At 49.2% G+C, this 16,712-nt stretch overlaps 1 protein-coding gene across 1 annotated transcript in view; it reads right to left on the minus strand.

Annotated features, from left to right (window-relative positions):
• MSI1 (musashi RNA binding protein 1) overlaps positions 1–16,712 on the minus strand; it is a 74,771-nt gene that overhangs the window by 30,192 nt on the left and 27,867 nt on the right. The window lies entirely within an intron of this gene.

Here is a 16,712-nt window from a genome sequence, read left to right on the forward strand (position 1 = left end):
GGGAGCCCGCGGCCGCTTTGTCCCCGGCCGCGCCGCCCGCACCTGCCCCGGGGCGGCGGACAAAGGGCGGCGGAGCCAGGCCCGGCCCGCCGCGCTCGGGCTCGCCGCGGCGGACCCCGGACACCCCGGCCCGGTTCCCCCCGGTGTCTCAGCGCTGCCGACTGGGCGCTGGCACCGGGCGGGTTAAAGCCGGAGCGGGGGCGGCTCGGGACCGGCTCCTGCCGAGGGCGCTTCCAGGTCGGGACCGGGGCTGCCCTCTCCCCGGGACCCTGGCCCGGCAGGAGGGAGCAGAGGTGCTTTCCCGGAGCCCTGGTGCCTTCGTGCCCCCTGGCAGCCCGCAGCGACCCTGCGGGGGTCAGAGGCTGCCCGGCCCCGCACGGCAGTGCCCAGGCTGCAGGACCCCGGGCAGAGCTGCTGCCGGGCACCGCGGAGCCCCGCAGCACCAGGTACGAACAGCCCGGCCGCTCTCCTCTGCCCGCGGCTCACCAGGAGGGGGGTCGGGCTGGCCTCCAAGGCACCGCGCAGTTTTCTTGCTCATTTAGGCTGACAGACAGACTCGTGCCGAGCTCTACTGCCACACAAGTTCATCCACATGCTGCTTCTGGAGCAGGTCTGTGTGCGCTGCCTCTGCTCTTGGGCAACCTGGCCTGCGTGGCTGGAGGAGCTCAGCGAGGAACAAATGAAATACCTGTAAAGCTAAAGTCAGAGAAGAGTTGTAACCTCTCCTGACTGCACCATGCATTGCTCTGGGAGAAAGTATTTGTTTGCATCTGTGGCATATTGGAACAGAGCAGTGCCCAAAACCTCCGGTGACAGTGCTGTGAGCCCCTCTCATGGCAAGGGGTTATCACAAGGTCCCAGGCATGTGCCACTGTGCTGCCAAATACTCCCTGCAGGCATCTCTGCCTCCTTCCAGCACGAGTCCCTGTACCCTCTTACTGCCTAGAGTGGGATATTGACAGCTTAGGTCAGTGCCATCCTCATTTGACCTTCTCTCATGACTGCTCTTCCACATGCCACTACACCTCATTTCCCTGCTGGAGGGGAACCAGGACACCTTTCTTTTAACAATACTTTGCAATAGTATCTTTCATTACATGGGCTCATCCTGAGGCTGCAACTCTTGAGTTAAATTCATCCTCTGCCCACTAGCTCTGCCAAACCACCATTCACCCACTCCATTTCCTGAGCTGGGTCAGTGACACCATCCTGTCTCCTGGCCCTGTGCTTGGGCAACACACTCAACACCAGAGACTTGGTAGCCGCCCCTGGGAACTGAGCTGTACAGCATCCCAGCTCCTGCTGCCACTGGTCCAGGCTGAGCTGGTTCTCCAAAATAACCCACTCATCATTCCACAGGGCTGAAGTCACCACTTTTGGGTGGAGGTGCCCTGAGGGGCAGCCGGGCTGGTGCAGCAGGAAAACATAAATAACGACATGCAGAGGTGGTACTGCAGCTGGCAGTGACGGAAGGGCTGCACGGCCAGTGGAAGCAGCGGTGCTGAGGCAGCATCCCGGCCATCTCCTCTTGCATGTCCTGGGAAACCTGGACAAAGCTGGGCTGCCAGAAAGCTCTGCTGCTGCCTGCCACGCTGCCCAAGCTCACGGCTGCTGCGCTGCCTCCTGGCACCTGCTCTCTCCCATTTGGAGGGCAAATGCTCCAGAGGGGGAACTAATATTTTCAAGTCACCTGGCACAGGTTTTATGCTCCATAATTGCCCAGCCTAATCACACGACTAACACTAATTAAACACAAGAAAGAAACAAGAGCCCAGAGTTGGACACACTAAAGGATAACCTCTCTTGGTTTGCTACCAGTGCATTACTATAATTTTAAATGTGTGTTATTTCTAAGACAGTACAAGTATAGCACTCTGAGGGACACAGTGTTAAAATGCCTCATTGTGTCTTCTTTTTTTTGCATCATGTTTATTATTTTATTTGTTTTTTCTTTACCAAAATAACATTGGGGAAGGGAGAACAGGATCAATGTGAGTTAACATCTGTGAACATCAGAGGAAAAAAATTGAGCCTTCAGGAGTATTTGGATGGAGGATGTGGTTGGACTTGCATCACTGGGAATGACACCACACCATGTAACTTATTCCGAGGTCGTTTCCAAAACATACACACAATATTTTGTATTTCCACCTTAGGACCCCAGAGTGCTCCGTAAGTACCAATTCATTTATCTCTGTAACTCACAAGGCAGTGGGTCTCGAAAAATCTGTTGATTAGTGACAGTAGGAAGCTTTCCTCACGGAGAAGTAAATATATAAAACGTTCCAGACCTTATGATTGGAAAGATGATCTGCCGAATATAAAATAATGCAGCATTGTATTCCTGGGGCTGCAGACAGACAGCTGTAGTGCCTCTGTGGCTGCTGCTGAGAGGTTGCCAAACACCAGCGAGATTAACAAAACTGCTCAGTTTTCTTGCTGCTATTCAGTGTCTCGTGTGTGGTAGAGTGACACTATCAAAATCATGTCCACTTCCTGCTGAGGAGGATGATTGGCAAAGCTCTGCCCAGCACCAGTGGCAGACACTGGAGTTATTCATGGAGAGAGGGAGGTTCCAAAAAGTGGAGGTTAGGGGAGGGGCAGGGCAGCAGCCCCCTCCTTTCCTCCCTCATCATATAAGGCTTAAGGAGAGATTGTGTCTTGGAGAACTGTCTGTAACCAGGAGGTTTTGGCAGACAGGTACTAGGACAAGTTTTGATTTTCATTTAGTTTGGACACTTGATAAACAATTCTGAACTGGAATTCAAATCATTTTTGTAATACTTGCATTACAATGCCGACCATGCAAACCTGGAAGATATTAACTGTGGCTCCGTAGGCAGCCCGGGGGCAATGCCAGGCTCTGGAAGTGGCTTCCTGTGGTGCTTGCGCCTATTTTGGGAGGGATGCTGACCCTGTGGAAAGGCTGATGGCAAAGCACAAGGAAGCCAGGGGTGTCTACCTCGAGGGGAACCCATTGCTCTGCCACGTCCTGCCTGGCAGGAGCTGGCTTGGGGCAAGAGTCAGGCACACAGGGGAAGAGGAGCTATTTAGAGAAATTTAATTGTTTAGATTCCACTCAGGTCGGGGGGAGAGACAGAGTCAGCAACAGGAAGAAAGGAATGACTACAAAAGCACCAAGGGCTTCCTTACTTCATGTAGGAAACCTCACAGAGCAAGATTCACAGAGGGAAAACCAGCTACATGGTGCAGAGCATTGAGAACAGGGTGGGAAGTAACACAGGAGAGGAACAGGGCTGCATGCAAGAGAAACATAGGTGTGAGTGAATAAAGTGCAGGAGAAACGGGAGTAGGAAGAGTAAATAAAGACAACCAGGGTAACTGGAAGAAAGGAGTGAGGGAGGGGAGAGAAAGAGACCACCCCAATTACCACAAAGCAGCAAGAGGGATTGGAGTCTCAGGGGAAAAAAAGGGTAAAGAAGTCTGCAGGGGATGGAAAATAAAACATCAAGAGAACTTGCAGCGTAGTGAATTCAGTGTAGGGATTCAGCATAAAACAGCAAAAAAGGAGAGGTCTCTGAAGGACAGTAGGAGATCGCAAGCTTCTACCCACTGCCCTGGAAATGATGGCTAAGGGAAAAATCAGAGAGCCCTTCCTGCTATTCTCCCTCTCTCCAAGCTCTAAAAACTACTACACAGTGTCTAGTCTCCATGCCCCTGTCTAAATCAGTCCAGCAAATGAGGGAGGAAGCCTCAACTGTCCAACTCCAGCACCGGGGCTGCTCCGTGCACCGAGAGCATCCAGCACAGCACCAGCCCAGCCCCAGGTGCCACCTCCCTGCAGCAGCCTGGAAAGGATCTGCCCTCTCCGAAGAGGAGCTGCAAACATTTTCACTTCTCTTAACACTCCAAAGATTGCATACAAAGTGACAGAAAGCAACAACAAATTTGAAAAATGAGACCTCTCTCCTCTAAGGTGCCCTGAAGCTCCACCTTCCCTCTAAACTTTTAATTACCATTTGTCCCAGACTTCCATCAGTCACTGCTTTCTGCTGCGTCCTTGCTCCTACCTAACCCCTTCCTGGTCCTCACTCCAGCAACCCATGGAAAGGGGACCTTTCTCAGAGCAGCCACTGTTAAGAGGCTCTTCCCCAGCCCAGCAGCAGAACATTGCCTCCTGCTCCTCCCCTCCTCGCCGGGAAGCTCAGAGCTTCCCATGGTGGGATACGGAGGGACCCATTTCCCTGCCATTAGAGAACAGAGATAAAAAGAGGTGCAACCAAAATCCTGCCAGATGTGCCAGGTTGTTTAAAAGACTGATTAAATGGTTCCTTGTGCTCACTGAAGGTAAGGCAATTAGCTCAGCTGGCACAGAAGGAGATGTCAGATATTAGAAGAAAGTAGTAACTATAAGGATGGCTAAAGATGGGGGAGATCAGGCAGGAAGGCCAAGGAATCCCCATCCATGAAGATTTTTAAGATCAAATTAAGCAAATATCAGTTTGGTTATCACATTCTGTTTTTTATTCCTTGCACGTTACAGAGGTGACCTCTTGGCACCACTTTGAATCCCCATTTTGCACAGTTTCTTCAGCACATGAGGTGAAATGACAGAAAGAATTTGGAGTAAAGGAGGCAAAAGTGAGGGCTTGTCTGATGGAAAGGGGAGTTCTGAGTGTGTTCCAGTGCATAGATGGGGGCTGGTGAATAGGAATAACAGAGAAATTTAAAGGCCATGGTCCACAGCCACATGTCAGGGCAAGTAACAGTGCAGCACGGGGCTGAGCTGCACCAAACAGCACCAGGACTGGAGAAGAGGTCTGGGAATGAGTTGGGTGAATAGGGGTAACAGAGAAAGGTCTGGGTCAGGTTTGAGAGCACCAGCCACTGCAATGGCTGCCAGATACCTTAGACAAAAGGGGTTTCGGTATTAACATTTTTTAAAAACCAGGGGAGGTTTAGGTTAGATGTTAGGAAGAAATTCTTTACAGAGAGGGTTATCAGGCATTGGAACGGCCTACCCAGAGAGGTGGTGGATTCACCATCCCTAGAGGTTTTTAAAAAGAGATTGGACGTGGCCCTTAGTGCCATGATATAGTAATTGGAGTTGGATCAGGGGTTGGACTTGATGATCTTGGAGGTCTTTTCCAACCCAATCTATTCTATGATTCTATGATTCTATGATTCTATGAAAAGTATTAAAGTTCTGAATTAAAAATAAAATCTTGTGTCCTGGCGAGGGGGGGTGGGTAACCCCCAGCACTCCACCACAGCCAACACAGCTTTGCCAGTCTAATCTGCTGGGCCTTCAGCACCAGCTCAGCAGGCAGGGCCCAGTGATGCTGCACTACCCGTGGATCTGCACATCTTCTGCAGGTCTGATGCATGTGTGAATTATTAATCTGGGGCTGAAGTCAGCACCATGTCAAGGACCTCTAAAATCTGCCTTAAAGAAGGCAGAGTCCAAGGGAATGGAGGAACAAGGGGAGAACAGGGCTCAGGGGAAGGAGGACTGGATTCCCTGCTGAGATGTTTGTAGGAGGCAGAAAATCTGGGTCCTGGCACTGTCCCAGAGCAGCACTAGAAGGAAGAGACATGCACAGGAGCAGACAGAGAACTTTTGGCTCAACACATGAACAGGAGCTAAGCAAGCAGAAGCTGTTTCTCCATCCCTTCTCTGTCAGGACATAATTGATTTCCTACCTCTGCTGTAACAGTTCCACTGGCTTTTAGCTCTCCCATTTCTTCAAGACTTATTTTCTAATCTAAGCTGATGGGACTTTTGCTCCACAAATCCCAACAGCATTTCTCAGAGGATGATATTATAGTATTCTGGTACTATGGTGGTGTAAAGTAATTGGGACTAAGTAACTGTGAAACTTAACAGTACAACATTGAGAAGGTCTGCAGATTATTTGGAGGAATGAACAGAAAAGAGCATCTTTAAAATCCAGGGTGCATCCTGGAGCTCCTGAGATGGGAAAGGTTCAGACCAAGGCAAGTGCACAGGACAGAAATACACACTGTAAATCTTCCTAAGCAGCTCAGCCTGTCCTGGTTCCTCAAGGTTTTGCCAAGGTATTTTGTTTGTACTTGTCACATGACTTAAATCAGGCATCACATCCTAATCAAGACGGACACCAGTGTCTTCCCAGGCAAAGCTCCCACCCTCAGATTGCAGGAGCGGCTTAGCTGCCCTGTGCACGTAACTCCTGCCTGAGCCTCTTCCTCGCTGAAGGGGAAGGGAGGTGAGAGGCTGCCAGGGACCAGGGGCACTTGGACATCTCTGGTCGTTCTTCTGTTTGCTGTAGAACAGTCTACAGCAAGGCACAAACTGGCCTGGTGTGTGTTGTACTCAGAGCTGCTTTTCTACAGCAGAACAGACTCTCGGGGCCAGGAGTGGTGTCCTCCAGAGAGAGAGGGCTTCCCCCACCCCAGAGCACAACATCCTCTCTCACTCCTACAGGCTCCTGATCCTCCCAGGCTAGGGATTATGGAATGGGATGGCTGTTACTAAACACTCCTGTTTCAGCAACCTTCACCAGCTTTTAAATGTGTTGAGTTTGGAACTAGAAAAGGCTCAGAATCTGTCCTTTGGTCCCAAGACACAGCGATTCCCCTGCCCACACACCCAGTGAGCTGACCTCTAACAGAAGACAAGCTCTGATTCTGCACTGCTCATAGTCTAGTGGGAAATACTTTGCTCCTGCTGCTACTTGTCCATTCTTGCCCATCTTTTTCTCACTTTTCACAGCCTTTAAGCATTTATCTTTTCACGCCTTTGCCTGCTCTGGATTTCCCTCAAGGCTGATTCTGCTACATTAGGGTCCTTATGCCATTTTCTTTTATCTTTTTTTTTTTTGTCTCAGGTAGAATTTTCCCCACCTACCTCATGCCCATGCAGTTCCATGAGCTGAAGTAAACTGAGTCACTGACCCTTTTCCCACCAGGAGCAAGAAGTGATTCACAAACTATACTCCTCAGAGCTTCCAGCTGGCTGGTGGCCAAGGCAGCACAACAGCTCAGGACTAGCTCCCAAAGTAGCTGTCCAAGGCATTACTTAGCTCAGGGCTGAGACACAGGCAACATGGAGATACTCTGACAAAAGCAGGGAGAGGGAGGAGCAGCAGGAAACTTCTCTGGTGATGGAATGTTACTAAAAGTAGGAGTGAAACAGTAACCTCTATAATCCAAAGTTTCTCTCAGATACACGTATCAAAATGGAGAATAGTAACACTAAAAAACACGCTCAAGATTCCTACAAATATTTAATTAAACGTGTTTAAGATTTTAGTTCCATCTGCCTGCCATATTTCTGATTTATCAATGAGCAGGTCTACTCTCCTGTTTGCAGGAATGATTGGTGCCTTTCTGGAGACACCAGAAGAGAGGACTCTCACAAGTTACACGTGAAATAGAGGGATCATACTCTGGCTTAAGACATCCTGACTCACTGGACTTGTAATCTGATTACACGGGTGTTTTTGGAAGCCCTGTGCAGTATGTCCTGCCGTGCTCCAGCCTTTCCCCTCTGGGGGTCACCACATTTGCCACTTCACAGACACCCCTGGGGTTTGGAAACTGCCCACTCGTGACAGATGGAAACAGGGAGGCATCTTCCAAAACTTCCCACTGATTTTAAATATTTGAGTCAAAGAGCTGGAGATGCAGTAGGCATTCCTCATTCCAAAGATGGCCTGGGGAAGCTCTCAGCACACAGCATTTTTGGCAAAACAAGCTTGTGGTGTCTCAAGGTGTGCACCCAAGATCTGTGTTTGTTTATTCGTAGTGGCACAGGTGGCTGGTCAAAAATTTAATGCTCAGGTAATTTATACCTTCTGTATGTTTTTAGCTGCAATAGCACCTTGGCTTCTGTTTACTGGCACTCTGTTGGACATCCACAAAGCTGGTAAAAGTGTTTTTCTATCTCAAATGTTGTGATGTTCCTGTAAGAGAAAGTGTGAGGGGGGGAACCACAAAGTTTGTGATTTAAAACAAATCACATTTTGGAGGGTAAATCTAAAAGAGCCTCTCTGGTCTTTGAAGAAACATGGGAATAAAAGAGGCATTTGCTGGGAGAGCAGCTCTGAGGCCAAACAAGTTTTTGAAGTAGGAAAGCTGCTCTTATACACTTCTGCTGTCAGGCAAACTGTGCTCAAGTGTGCTGGTCATTCTGGAGCCTTGAAAGCAATGCAGGGTCTGGTAAGTTCATTCCCAGATGCTGGGGGAACAAGGGATTGTGGGAGGCAGTGTAAGACGGGGAGGGATTTACTGCAGAACAGAGAAAAAGCAAATCAATAAAAGTTTGTTCAGCCTTCCTTCCCTTTTGCTTTGTTTTTAGTGAGGCTGTATCAGGAAAAATTTTGAGATTTTTATGCTTGTGTTGCTTTAAGGACAGGAATGCTGGAAACGGAGGTATTTGATACCTTTGCTGCTAATTACAGTGCAAGCTCCCAGTGTCCTGACAATGCCCTTGTCCCTGACCTGGAGGGGCCTCACTGTCTCAGGGTCAGCTGTAATTTAGTTTTAGGTCAGACCTGGGACTCTCCTGCCAAACTAACTGCACTTTGTTTTGAAGTAGAAACCATTTACTAGCAAGTCTGAGACCATCAAACTCATTTCACTAACAAGAAACAGGAACAAAGAGCAGAGCCCCAGAGACGAAGGTCAGTGTTGGACACGGGAGAGCTCAGCTGCCTCACGAAGGCAGGGGCCATTCTCCCACTGAGCCCCACAACCCCGTGAGCCCAGATCTTCTGCTCTCTTCAATTAAGCTTGTTTATTACAGAAAAGCCTAGGGACCAACTAAGCTGTGCCAGGCCCAAGCCCCAAACAGGCAAACAGCACTGGCAGCCCCCACCTTAGAGTGCTACTACACAGTTGCTGCATTTCGCAGGAGGCTCAAGAAGAGTGAGCTCTTCAGTAAAGCTTTCGAGTTGTTTGTGCTGCTCCAACCTCTTCTCACAGATTGGCTGGGTGATTTGAGCCAAGAAAATTCTGTTTTACTACTTGAAAATCGAGGTTTTTCTTCCCTACCTCAAAGAAAACCCCAAAGACGCTTCGAGATCTTCAGAAAGAACATGCTGCAGAAAATAACTCAAAGCTGTAAAGGGAAATACTTTTTAACTTCCTCCAAATAATCAGGACTACCTAACTCACAGGGAACGAAGTATTTTTTCAAACCAACAGATTTTGATCTCATCTTCTTCCCCCTCACCACACTGATGGACAGAGATTCCACTGTCATGGTGCCACACAGCGTTACCTGAAATTAACTTGTCACCTAATGAATGGTTCTGTACAATTTGTGGGTCAGCATGAGCACCCTGTGCATTTTGCATCTTGTCAGAGTCCCTGCTCTTTTGCAGTTATGTAGACATAGGACTGGGTTTTCTAGGGGAAAACCTATTCACAGCAAAATTTTTTTTCAACTCTGCACATCATTGCAACAAGAGGCCAACTTGCACTTACAGGAAAAAAGCTGGATGAAAAATGGGTGCCAATTTACTAAACAGCAAAAGTCTCTTGACATCAGAGTGTTCCATGAATGGGACAGACAAGTAGAGACCCAAACATGCTCTTTGGGAACAGTAAAACACATTCAGCTCTAGTTGTTGGCCAGAGCTGGGGTTTGGTGCTAAGATGTGAGACCACAGCCATAGCAAGGAACAGGACTGCTAAGAGATGTTAAAATCTTTCTATAGTGACAGTTGACTAGAAGACTGCAACACACCCTGAGGTGTGTTAACACTTGTTCCCTGCCACGATGGACAGCTGCAAGGCAGTGTGGTAGGAAGAATTACCATCCCTACAGACTCTCAGATGAGTTTAAAATGTAATACCCTCATTGTCAGACACCACAGGTCCCTAAATACCTGCGAACCCAAACCACTCCTCTCAGCACTGGTGCCTCTGCAAATATCAAACCAGCTTCCAAGGGCTCATTTCAATTGCCAGAGCCCTTTGTGGGACAAGTCCCAGCTACTCAAGAGCTGGATACCTCCTTCGTGGCTCCCTGAGAAACCCACGTGTTCAGGGAGCGATGCAATTGCCATGTACCAGAACAAGGCTCTGGAGCAGAGCAGATAGCTTCCTTGGCAGCTGGCCTGCAGTGCTGGAGCTCGCTCCCAGGAGAGATTAGAGGGAGTAAAAAACCTCACTGCCATCAGAGCAAAGCGCTCAACCTGCTTCTACCAGAGATTTCTCACAAGAGCGAAAATATCCAAAAGTGTCTCTACAAATAGGAGGCTGCAGGAACAGAGAAAAGATAACCCAGTTAATGTCATGCACACAGCTTTGCCACCAGATCAGGTAACACTGATCAGTAAAGCACAGGCAGAAGCTCTGAGCAGAGCCTGTTTTACACCTGGAAGATTACCTGACTAACATCTGGACAGAGAATTGCCTCCCTACTTAAAGCCACCCAAAGCCCAGATCTGCAGCTGCAAAGCTTTCAAGTAAGGTTTTTAAATTTGGAAGTTGAATAGCATGAAATGTATTCTATTCCCCAGATGACCTTATCCAAGCTCATTTTCAAGGCACAATAGAAGACACAGCTACCCTTGGGTTCCCAGGTAGTGCAATTTATACCCTGAGGCAGATGAAAGTACAAACTACTTGGACTCAGACTTTGTGTGCTTTTGGACTCCCCTGTTACTTCAGGTGTCACCATATCTGCATAACCCCTACAGCAAAGAGAAAAGGAGAGTTTTCTCTCATTTCAAGGAAGGCTGAGCTCTGCCCATAGACAAGGTCATTTTCTATCTGCACTCAGAGGACTCCACCCAGAGGAGCTGTTTCCCAAGGGCAGAGCAGAGCCCCTTTGGAGACAGCTCCCAAGGCTGGAGCTCCTGCAGGGTGTGATGCAGGCTCACCCCCAGCCCAGCAGGCTCCTGGGAACAGGGCCATAATGACCATGGACTGCCCAGTCAACCATACAAAGGTCATCTCTCATCCTCTGCTCCACTGCCACCGAGGAGGGGCTGTGCAAGGTGGAGCACGGAGCTCTGGGCAGGGCTGTGCGGGTGGCAGCCCAGCCTGGGAACTCAGGAGCAGCAAGGAAGGAGAGGATGCTGGAGTGGAAGTGATTTGAATTAGAACAAACTGGCTGCTGAATAGAAGCTTTTATTCCAGCATGGAGAAGGCTTTGTTAGTCAAGCACATGTGATGCACAAAAGCCTCCACTTGAATTCATTGAGTTTTAATTGGTTCTCAGGTGGGGGAGGAATTAGGGATTCCTTAAAGAGGCAATATCATTAAATCTTAACGCCTCTTCCCTCTCACCCCCGGCTTGGGCTTAGGAGTCTGGCCTCATTCAATTGTCTCATGTTAGAGAATCAGAAAAACTGAGGGAGAGAAAGGGTGGGAGGGGGAGTCACTAATAAAGCCTAAAGGGAGATCAATGAACTAGGAGGGTGAGGGGCAGGAGGAAGACTGAAAAAAGAAAGAGGCTGCTTGGGAGAGGAGGGAGGTCACACGCAGGCAGGGAAGGCAGGAGAACCTCAAAGGGATGAGGGAAAGAGAATGATGCAGAATGATGCCATTTGAGTCGGTGCTTTCTTTTCTCCCTGCATTCCTTCTTTTATTGAACACTTAAAACTTCCCTTGGAGATCCTCTAGCTTGGCTCTGTGAGCCTGTGCTCCAAAATAACAGATCACCAGAAGGAAGGAAGCAAATCCTGGGATGGGCATGGAGGGCATGTGCATGGGGAATAATGGTGGTGAGAGAAACCTGCTTGGAAGGACCTCACAGGAGCTGCTGCTTGTTTTGCCAGACACAGCACGTTTCAGACAGAAGTTTTGTTACTAAGAGTCTGCCACAGACATAGCTAAAACAAGGTCCTTGTGAGTGAACAAGAAAGGGAGTCATTGGGAGCTAAGGAGATTTCCCAGTTGTAGGAGGTTCAGCACCCTGCCCAGTGACCCTGGGTACCTGTGAGCCAGACCCTGACAGACAACTGCTCCACTGTGATGTGGAACACACATCTCACAAATGTACAACGATTTCCATCAGTCCAGTACATCACAAGAGAATGAATTAATATTGGTTTAACTACTACATTTGGAATTTAGATAGGTAAGTGAATGACATACCAAACACACTGCCAGCAAACACCAACTCGAATGCATTTTCTCTGGAGTTCCTGACAGAAGAACACTGCTTCTATATTTAAGCCAGACAGTTTATCCTGCACGAAGCCACACACAGCAGATATTCTTTACAGGAAGCACTGCCTACTGTTTCATTATAATTCTTCATTACAAAATTAGACTGCACAATCTCTGCTTGTAGACACCATGGCACTAATCTCCCCCAAAACAGGGGCAGTGCAACTGATTACTACACAGACTCAAACAGGAGGTCTCTGACTTCTGTGTGAGGACAGTGTGGGATGCTGCAAACAGCATCCCCATGATGGCTTCTCTCTGAGAGACTGTCTGATCAGAGTCACCTACTGTGGTGTGAAATCTGAAGGAAACACAAGATCCTCCACTGACACAGCTGTGGTACAAGGTAGCTCTCACACACGTGGGTTATTCATGTATTTCAGAGCGCAGGAAAAAAAAAGAGAGATTGGTGTATTCCCCCATTGAAAGTGTCATAGGACCCAGTTTTCCAAACCTCCTCTTTGAAATAGGAGCCTAAGTGTCATTTAGAAGTGACATATAGACTGCAATCTCATTTGGTCCTTAACTCCAGCTAAAAGCAGACGTGGTCTCCACCTGGCAAAGGCATTTGTGAGCAGTGGGCCACGACAGTGCCTGGCACCAGCTACAGAGAAAGCATTTAACCACACGTGGAGAAGAGATAACACCACTTGCCTTGATTCCTAATACCACAAAGTCTACACACAGATTCTGCCAAGCTGCCCACTGTCACCACTTGACCAGTGACAGGAACAGCAGGCTTTCCTCCAGCAAGGGAGTCTCCCTTGGAGAGCTCACATGGGAAAACATAAACAAAGAGCCCCTCAAATCCTATTAGGGAGACATTCTTTTCCCTTCCCAAGCAATGTTTATTGTGTGCTTCAGCTTGTGTCTTCTCATAGTGCACCTGCATTACAGGTAGCATACACATTGCACACAGATTTATTTAATTTTCTGTCTTAAGAGTTTTAAATAATCCACAGGCATAATTTCAAATTACATCTGACTCACTTGAGGCAACCAGCTGCTCTTCATCATCAACAGTAACATTTGTGGGTTCATCTTATTGTACACAGCTCTAAACACGATCCCTGCCCTGCCAAAAAGTCACATCCCTCTGCACAGGACTGAGCAACTGCACTGTTTCCTACAACCCTGCATTCCATGTTAGAGGTAGAACAACTCCTGTGTCTATCTTCCCAGTAACAAAATGTAGGAAAAGGTTGTTGTAATAAGGATGGGCAAGGTCATGCCTCCAACACTGTTCCTTGTATTTATCCTAGACTTGTTGCCCTGGATGCATTTGCCCTCCTCCCAGTGGTTTGCTAGTAACAGGCTTTCCTGTAATTGTTTCTTTCTCTTTCACATATGTTCAGTTTATACTTCAGTGCTGGAGTATTAGTTTTCCCAATTCCAGCTTGTTTCTCAACAGTCCCCTATTTTGTAGCTTCCCAATAGGATCAGACCATTTGTGCCTTTGGAAAGAAAAATAATTGGGGGGGAAAAAAACCCTCTCAGTATGCTCAAATATCTTGTTGCTCTCCTATGGTTTTCAGTGGATGGCTTTGGTGGTTGGGATCCTCTTGCAACATTTTTCCTAGCAAGTCCCATTTCCACAACCTCTTGGTATGCGACAGCAGGCACTTCTGAACTGCTTCACTACACAAGCCACAGATTTGTCTGTCACAAACAGTGTCAGTTATCACAGCATCAAATTTGCTGTGTGCAGCAGGTCTCCAAGACTGCCATGAATTGAAAATTGTTTTGCTACCTCTTCTCAATGCCTGACGGAACAGGTATCTCAGCAATCAGCAGTGGCTTTGGGGCAAAGTGTGACTGACACATCTGCAGCAGCTATCCAGTTAATTTTATTCCTGGCCTGTTTCGTTACATTAAACCTCACGATGCTCACCATATTTCCTCCTTTCCCAGCAGCAGAGATAGCAAACCCATCCTTTCAGCTCCAGAAGCAGTTTAGCTACGGCTGCTCCACCGATTAGACTGGCTTCACCTCACAGGTCCTCCTGCGTCCAGGAGATTGCCTCTTGCTTTGTGACTACTAAAATCACAAAATGAAGCCAATCCTAAGCAAAACTCAGCCCTAACAAGAGATCACTGACAGTTTCAACAGGACCACAACAGATTTATCCTGTGCCAAGCTAGTGGTCAGGCACAAGATTTTACTTTCTGTGAAGGGGCAGATTTGTGTGGCTGCTGACAGTTTCAAGAACTATAATATGAAGACCACCTACAGCACAGGTCTGGTCAGAGCACTCATACAGAAACATGCCCTACCCTCCTCGGAAATCACTTGTTTCTGCTCCAATGGAGAAGCCCTTGCAAGGACGCTGGGAACACCCATCCTTTGCTCTGTCAGTGGCCACATCAGCATCCTGTGCTGAGCCCAAGGCTTTCCTGCAGATTGCAGCTTCCCATTCTGCTTCATCTGAAGCTGCAGCCCCCAGGCAGGTTCCACACACAAGCTCCAGCCCATGCCAGGCAGCAGTACCTGCAGGATCAGCCATCAGAGCACTCACAGCTTCTCCGAGCCCGAAGGCCACATCCAAATTTGTGCGGGAGGAGGCCAGAGCTGCACTGGAGCCAGGCTCTCTGTGCTACAGACAGAATGAGGCTAGGATGACTAATGAGAGAAGCCAGCGCTGCGGAAGGTTTCCAGCCCAGTGCCCTCACAGGTGGTAGCATTTGCACATTTATCAGTGTAATATTGCACACTTACTGTTCCTTAAATTTGCACAAACCTGCACCTCCATGGGCCCGCTGGCCAGTGGACCTTGCTTGGAAAGTTCTTTACAAATGCACGTTACTGCTGCTAACCACACACAAGTTCCTACCGGGAACTTCAAGGGAGAGCTCTGCACTTCAGTACGTTCACTCATTGTATCTAAACATGTTATTTCTCTGAATGATACCAGTGCTCTGTCTCCTGTGTTTTGACAGGTAAGTAGACGAGGGGCACTGTGGCTTTAAGAAGGTCATTTCCACTGTCCTGCCGCTGTAATTAGCCTGCTAAAGAAAGGGCAGAGGCTGGAAATTGGATTGAGCAAACCAGGCTTTAGCCGCAGGATGAAGGCAGAGCCCCAGGATTGTTATGTTAATCACCTGAGCTCAGCAGTCTCTGCCCTTCAAACCAGCACAAACCCAGTACAAACCCAGGACCCCTCGGCAGAGCAAACCCAGCCTGGCTTAGGCTCCAGCTGCCCCAGGACATCTCCCTCCACCTCCTGGGATGCAGGGGCCACCCCTGTGGACAGACCTGGCGGTACCCGGAGGGGATCCTGTGCCTGGCCACAGCCTCAGCCCGTGGTCACACAGCTCCTCTGATCCAGAGCGCCGGGACACAGCTGCCAGTGGGGCGAAGACTAAATGGGGGTCACGGGTGACTCCGTGAGCTGATGGGCCAGGGCTGCTTTACACCAGCTGAGGATCCAGCCCCGGCTGTGCTGAGTCAAAAGCATGTCTGAAAGCACAGATTGCTCACTGCTATTTCACCGATGAAAAATAGCATTAAGAACAATAGGGCAGATTCGTACCCAGCACAATAACGGCTGTAGGCAGCGGGCGGGTTCGGGTGGGTGCAACCCCTCTGCAGAGACAGCACAAGCCCCCCGGGGTCCCTGGGCTGGCAGCCCAATGTCTTCAGCACCAGTGCCACCCCAAGTTAATTCCAAGGGCAAGTCCCAGGGGTACGACCTCTGGCCTGCCCCTGAACTGTCTTCAGGAGTGCAGCCACACTCTGTGCCAGAGCTGTCACCTGCACCAGACACTGGTGTCACCTCATCAAGAGGCGCTGCACAAGCCAGCAGCTTGGCCCAAGGTGCCCTGTGTGCTGTAGGGACATGTTTGTGGCACAGCCAGTGAGAGCTGGCCACGAATCACTCTCAGTCACAGCCAGCTGCCTGCTGCCTCCTGTTTTGTCCTCGCCACCTCTCCCCTCCACGGGATACAAGGCGGGCGTTTACCTCACTGCACTTTACTAGCCTGTATCCCCTGGAAACGTGTCTTTCTGTCTCCTCTCTGCTCAGAAACTTTGGGCTAACAGCCCTCACCACCATCACCACCACCACCACCCACCTTCTTTTTAAGGCAGCGACCCAGGCTGGCCATTGTCTCCTCCTTGCTGCCCCCATTTTCTTAGGGCGAGCTCACGCCTCTCCCCCGCGTCGGGCCAGCTGGGGCTCCGCGTTACCTCCCTTGTTCTTTGGCACATTTTTTCACTGCACCCCATTGCTGCTGGGGAGGGGGAGGGAGAGGAGGAGGATGGGAGGGCAGTGTCTGGCTCCGCATCCAGCACGCCGGATGGCATGGTTTTGGAGAGGCCTGGCTTAGTGAAGTTATTCAAGCCAACGGCAGCCTGGCAACCGGGCAGCCACAATGGGAGCGCAGGAGGAGGAATGTTTCCACATGCCTGATCAATGGGAGCAAGGGAGACAGCAAAGCAAACAGAAGCTGGGAAAGAGACACAAAGAGAAAGCAGCCTTTTCTCTGCTCAGTTCCTTTCATTTGTCACAGCTCTTTGTGCAGCTGATGACAACGGAGGCCCTTCGGAGGCTAGTTTTAGGGAGTTTGGTTTTTCTAATTAAATA

This window comes from Corapipo altera, unplaced genomic scaffold (genome assembly GCF_003945725.1).
Source record: "Corapipo altera isolate COAL_440 unplaced genomic scaffold, ASM394572v1 150, whole genome shotgun sequence".
NCBI classification, from domain to species: domain Eukaryota; kingdom Metazoa; phylum Chordata; class Aves; order Passeriformes; family Pipridae; genus Corapipo; species Corapipo altera.